The sequence below is a fragment of the Lissotriton vulgaris genome, unplaced genomic scaffold, assembly GCF_964263255.1.
Source record: "Lissotriton vulgaris unplaced genomic scaffold, aLisVul1.2 SCAFFOLD_1209, whole genome shotgun sequence".
Classification (NCBI taxonomy): domain Eukaryota; kingdom Metazoa; phylum Chordata; class Amphibia; order Caudata; family Salamandridae; genus Lissotriton; species Lissotriton vulgaris.
The window spans coordinates 252,330-258,329 of NW_028246269.1; positions in this window are offsets into that span (position 1 = coordinate 252,330).

Genomic DNA, 6,000 nt, shown 5'->3' on the forward strand with positions numbered 1-6,000 from the left:
CCCCCACCACCAATCCTGACCCGCGCTTTCAGGTCCGTATGGAGATAGGCTAAAAAATTAACAAGGGCCTCATCCAGTCCATAATCTAAAAGGATGGACCATAGACTGGACCTATTGACAAAATCGAAAGCTGAGGACAGGTCCATAAAAGCTAAGTAAAGTAGCGAGTGCTGTACAATAGTGTACTTCCCTATGATCAAATTAAGATTAGGACTTTGCTCGTTTGTGCCAACTTTACCCCTGAAACCTAGTTAGCATTGTTCTAAAATCTGATTGTCCTCTGTCCAGTTTAAAATGTTTGTGTATAAAACTCTGCCTAAAATTTTAAGGGTGTTATCTATGAGGGAGATCGGTCTACAGCAACAAGGTTGTGTGCAATCGCCCTTTTTTAAAAATGGGAACGATCGTGCTATTAGATGATATATGTCTTAGGCAGTGGGGCATTGGTTAGAATATTAAAAATATTTAACATCAGTGGGGCCAAAAAATCTGCTTTATATTTAATAAGATCGATGGACAACCCATTAGGGCCTGGAGGTTTTTTGCCCACACTCTGACGTATAGCTTCCTCAACCTCGTTTATTGATATGAGACTCAAGGTGGCACCCTGTTAATAAAAGGGTCGGATTAAAAAGCAGACTCTTGGTAAATAGTGGAAAAGTGACTTTCCCAGGTAGCGCTCATTATGTTGCATCTGATGGGAGTGAACGGTTGTCCCATTGATCTTAACTCTTTAATGGTAGTCCAAAATATATTCCCATTATTTAAACTGGCAACATTAATGATCGCATCCCAGTGCTCACCTAAACTGTTCCTTCCTATTAGCAATAGCCAGCTTATATGTCAACCTTAAGGACTTGACCAAATCATTAAACCTAGGGGTTTGACATAGGGCCTTGCGGAGCTTCCTGTTGACAATTGAGCACTCCTGATTGAACCATCTAGGTTCGTGCAGTACTGTACAAATGGGTTTAGACAGCAAGGATTTAATGGCTCCACTGAGTTCGGTAAAGGTGCTGATAGCCACTGGGTGTGGAACAGGGCCTCTAAGCAGATGTTAATAATATTCATGTTTCCCCTAACCATAGAACTGAATAGGTCTGCGTTATTAATGCCTCGCCATACCAGTCTGCGGTTATCTATGGACGGTGATAGATCTCCAGCACCACATTCTGTCTGAGGCATTGGAACTAGAGACATCTGTAACGTTACTTGTACTGGGTTATGGTACCCAAAGATTGTGGCCATAATTTCGGCTTTAAGCAAGCTTGCTTCTAAAGCGGGGGAGATAAAAAACATTATCAATTGTAAATGAACAGCCCCTCCCTCTGAATGTCGGTTCAGGGGGGGCATTATCTTTTGTAGTTGCATCAATTTCCATAACATTAATTAAGTTATGGGTGTTCAAATGGTCCATTAGCTCTCTACCCCTATTGCATGTTTGTCTGCTGCTGTGTGAATATTCGCTTGACCACGAGTAAGATAGCTTAGCATTAAAATCGCCCTAGACAGATTCCTACTGACTTGAAAGAGTCTTTGGATTTTCCAATAGGTGCAATAAAATTAAACAAATTTATAAAATGCATATTTGGAACAGAATGAAAATCATTGTTATAAAAATTAATTATCCAAAAGGAAATTCCCCTATTAAATAATATGCCTAGAAAATTATTGTTATCTGTATGTACAGTTTTTATGCATCCCCCTGTCTTAATATTGACCCAGATTAATAAACCCCCAAATGGTCGACCCTGCTTGGGGGTTGTTGCTAGGATATTATGGCATTCAAACCCCTCAATGTGCAATTCTTGTGTGGCCCATGTTTCCTGAAATAAAAGGATATCTTGGTCTTTAATAAGTTGTACCCAGTCTGGCTGGTGAAGTTTAGAGTACAACCTTGCAACATTCCATCTTAAGATACGGAGGTCTGAACTTGCTGAGGCCTTCATTTGCATAGGGGGGATAAGTGGGGTGTGGGAATAGTACACTCAGTTACTGGCAGGGCATGAGGTAACCTAAAGGCAAGATCAGTATTTTCCCCAAAAGTCGATAGTCAGTCTTGGGTTTCTAATCCAGACAAGGCCTGGAACCTATTAGAGGTAGTAATCAAGAGGAATTGTTCATCAAAGGAGCATGACTTGGTTTGCAGAAATAAACAAGGGGTAGTGCGCATGTGTTAGTGCTATTAGGTGTAATGAATTAGCAAGCCCTTAGTAGGTGTCTCACCAAAGAAGGTCTGCAAAAGTTAATTAGAATACTGTCCACTTCGATATTTTTTGTAGATGCACTGACTCACCCAACCCTGCGTGCCATAATAATATCCTTTATTTGGGATAGATGGAAGCTTCTATGCCTTGATAGCCAGTCCGCACATTTAATGCGTAGCTGGTCCCATGACTCATGCTGATCCCTCTTTAAAGTAGGTACTCCTGCCAGTACCAACACATAAGGGCAAGCAGCGGGCGTCAGACTCAGGACATCCTGATTAGCCATTCATACTTGGGCCGGCAGGAACATTAATCAGGGGTGTGGAATTTAATGAAATATGTACTTGTCCATGGGACAAGTAGCTTCATAAATCTACTTGTCTTGTAACAAAATCCACTTGTCCCTTTGGTGCCACGTAGTGCGCCGTCAAATAATGGCAGCAGTCTCATTACAGAAGAGCTCTGATAATAGCCTCTCTGGTTATGTCAGGCTAATACTATAGAAGGATTTGAATTTTGGGGTTTTTCACCAGCTCTTCTCTAATCTTTCCCATACTGAGAATGGTCAGAAATTTACCCCCGACAACGGCAGAAGTAAAGTTCTTCCAGGGCTGGGAAAAATGTGGTTGGAGAAAAAGTGAACTTGTAAACACTCAACAGGTTTCCTCTGGGGCACATTCATATTTGCTCATGCTAAGATGCAATTCACAAATATTTTCTAGAACTACGATTTCCTGGCCTACTTATGGAAATTCATGTGACTTGAAAAAAATGTAAATCTGCATTAATACAAAGACATATATCATGGGTGAACCTTTGTGACTTTCTTTAACATTTGAGCCCCTAATTAAATCGGAGTTGACCAAGACCTTTTAAAATGCTATCTCTTCCTATCTATCAGCTGGCTTCATTGCGTGTGACCGCATTCTGCTCTTTTTTCAGTGCCAGGAATTTCTATGGCAATGTAGCCTTTATGAGACCAAATACTGGGGTCTAGTAAGAACACGCTGGCAAATACTACCTTATAATCCCCAGGTAGAGAAAGAAGCATAGTGTAGGCCAAGTGAGTAACCAGAAGATTAAACTACCCCCACTTTGATCCAAAGTTCTTATTACACCAAGCAAGCAAAAAAGTCATTGCAATCCTTTCCAGAATAGCTCTCTTGTCTCTTCCATCTAAGCATCTATCCATTCATCCTTTCACCCACTGATATCTAGCATTTCACCTTTACATTGGCACCCATTCATCCTTTCATCCATTAGCCTTTTACCAATCTGTTCGTCCATCTGTTTATCCGTCAGTCCATCCGCTCACCCATATCCAAACCTACCCATCTATCTAAAACCTATCCATTTCAACCATTCATCCATCTGCTCATCCATACACCCACCCTTTCACTTCATCTATCCACCCTCCCTTTCACTCATCCATCCATCCATCCTTCCTTTCACTCATCCATCCATCCATCCTTCCTTTCACTCATCCATCCACCCACCCTTCTACCCATCCATCAATCCATCCTTCCTCTCATCCATCCATTTATCCTTTACACTCATACTTCCTTTCGCTCTCTAATCCTTACGCCATGTAACCCATCCACTCATTCACCCTTTCCTTCATTATAACATCCTTTGTCCATTCACCATCCCGTCACTCAACCATCCCTGTTGCCCATTCATTCATCCATCTAGCCACACTTACACTCCCTCATCCTTTCACCCACACATCCACCCATCCTTTCACTCACACCCTTTCACATTAATTACGAGTCTTTGTCTGCCGAGCTGCAGACAGAAGAGGCCCATCAAGAGCTCCACCTCTACTGTTGCTACTAAAGCGGGGCGTTCACGAAGCCCCTGTTCAAAGCTATCCTTCCATCTCCAAACCTATCAATCAAACTGATCCATCCCACCTTCCTTGCACTCATCCATCCTTTTGCTCATACGTCCATCCTTTCACCCCACACATCCACCTTTTTGTCAGGATAGTCAAGCTGCGCCACCCAAATTGGGAACTACATCTCCCAGAATTCTAGTGTGGAGGCGGGGCCTTATATAAGCAGGGCGGCCCCTCTGCAAGGTGTTCGTGATTTTGTCTTTCAACAGTGTTGGGAGAGACTGTGAGGAGCGCGAGCTTGGCGTCCTTGAAAGGAAGATTCTGGTTCTGGATTCGTTTTGTGCGCGTTAGCTAGGATTAGCTAAGCGCTGGTGAACTGTCGTCTCTAAACATCCTTGTAGCGCGAGGACGGCGCTTCATGATAATTTTCCCCACGGCAGTGCGAGGTCAGCGCCGCATGAACTATCATAACCCTCGCCGGAGTGCCGAGGTTGCTAGTATTCCCAGGCGGGAGAGCGAGAAGCCGGGACAACGAGGAAGCGCTGAAGAAAGAAGCAGCTCCAGAGTCGTGAGTAATTCTCCCCGAATGACGCGTGAGGTTTAACGCGTGTGCTGAGAATTAATTGCGCTCAAGCTGTCTGGATACAGGCTCAAAGAATCAAGAAGCCTGGTTTGTTATTTGTGGATAGGGAAGGACATTGAACTTCTGTTTGGTGAGAACGGAGTACAGCGGATTATTCAAATCAGCGTACTGCCGTTACGAAAATAATCACTAGTGGTTACCGCTGCAAGTGCCAAAGGTGAAGGTAGTGGGGGGAGATCCTACACCTTACCGTGTTTGGAGTGGGACAAGTAAAGTACACTGAGTGTGACTAGAGAGCGGGAGACAGTAGTTGGAGGCTACGTCTCGCCGTGTCCTTCCTGGATCTTTGTTGGAACTGTATATAGTTGTGAATAGACCTTTCTGAGAAGAGTATTGTGCGGAATTCACTGAGGTGTTGTGGGGTCACGTATTGGATTATGATTTGAATTCTTTTCACTACAAGGCAGGGTAGGTCTACTAGGATTACAGTATCATATAGAATAGTTCTAGAAATAGAGCTTGTCATTAACTGTGTTTGTGTTCCCCAGGGACTAGGGAGAAGTGCATCAACATTCAGAATAGAAAAACTACACAGGGAGGAGGAGGAGCAGTCTTCTTTACATAAAGGTGAAACTTCACTCGTATTTAGTAAGACTATACTGAGTATAGGGTTTCAAGGTGAATCTGAATAACCTGTGTGACTGTTTTCTTGTCTTCCAGCTGTCCCTTCCCTGCAGTCCCCTTCCGTCCCTTCCTTGTTCTGTTTCCTGTTTTTCCCTCGCCCTATCGCTCGAACACGCTGTGTTACTATTACTAGCGTGTTGGTGAGATCGGGAGGTGGAGTCCTATGTGCATCAAACGGAGTCGGCAGCGTGGAGTCTGACAGAATCACGAACCCACGAATTGCATTCTGCCGGGTCTGTTTGGAGTACATATGGCCACCTTGGATGATGTGTTGAGGGCCTTGGTGGTGGTTCAGCAGGAATTGGCGGCTTCAAAGGCAGAGGCTGTTCTGCTTAAGGACAGGGTAGAGCAATTGTCCAAGAACCCTTTTTCTACGGGTCCTGCGCAGATACAGGTTACGGTTCCCCCGCCTATCCCGTTAGCCACCCCTGAGAGATATGGGGGGGATCCCAGCAAAACGCAGGCCTTTATGACGCAAATAATGCTCCATTTTTCTTGTAAACCTGCATCGTTTCCCAATAACCATTCCAGAGTGGCGTTTGCCATATCATACTTAGTGGGAGATGCGGCAAATTGGGCTGTACCGCTAATAAAACGTGATGATGCTATGCTGTCCAATTGGACAGCTTTCAGAGAAGAGTTTGAGAAGGTTTTTGACAGGAGGGCCACCAATTTCAGTGCGGATAAGG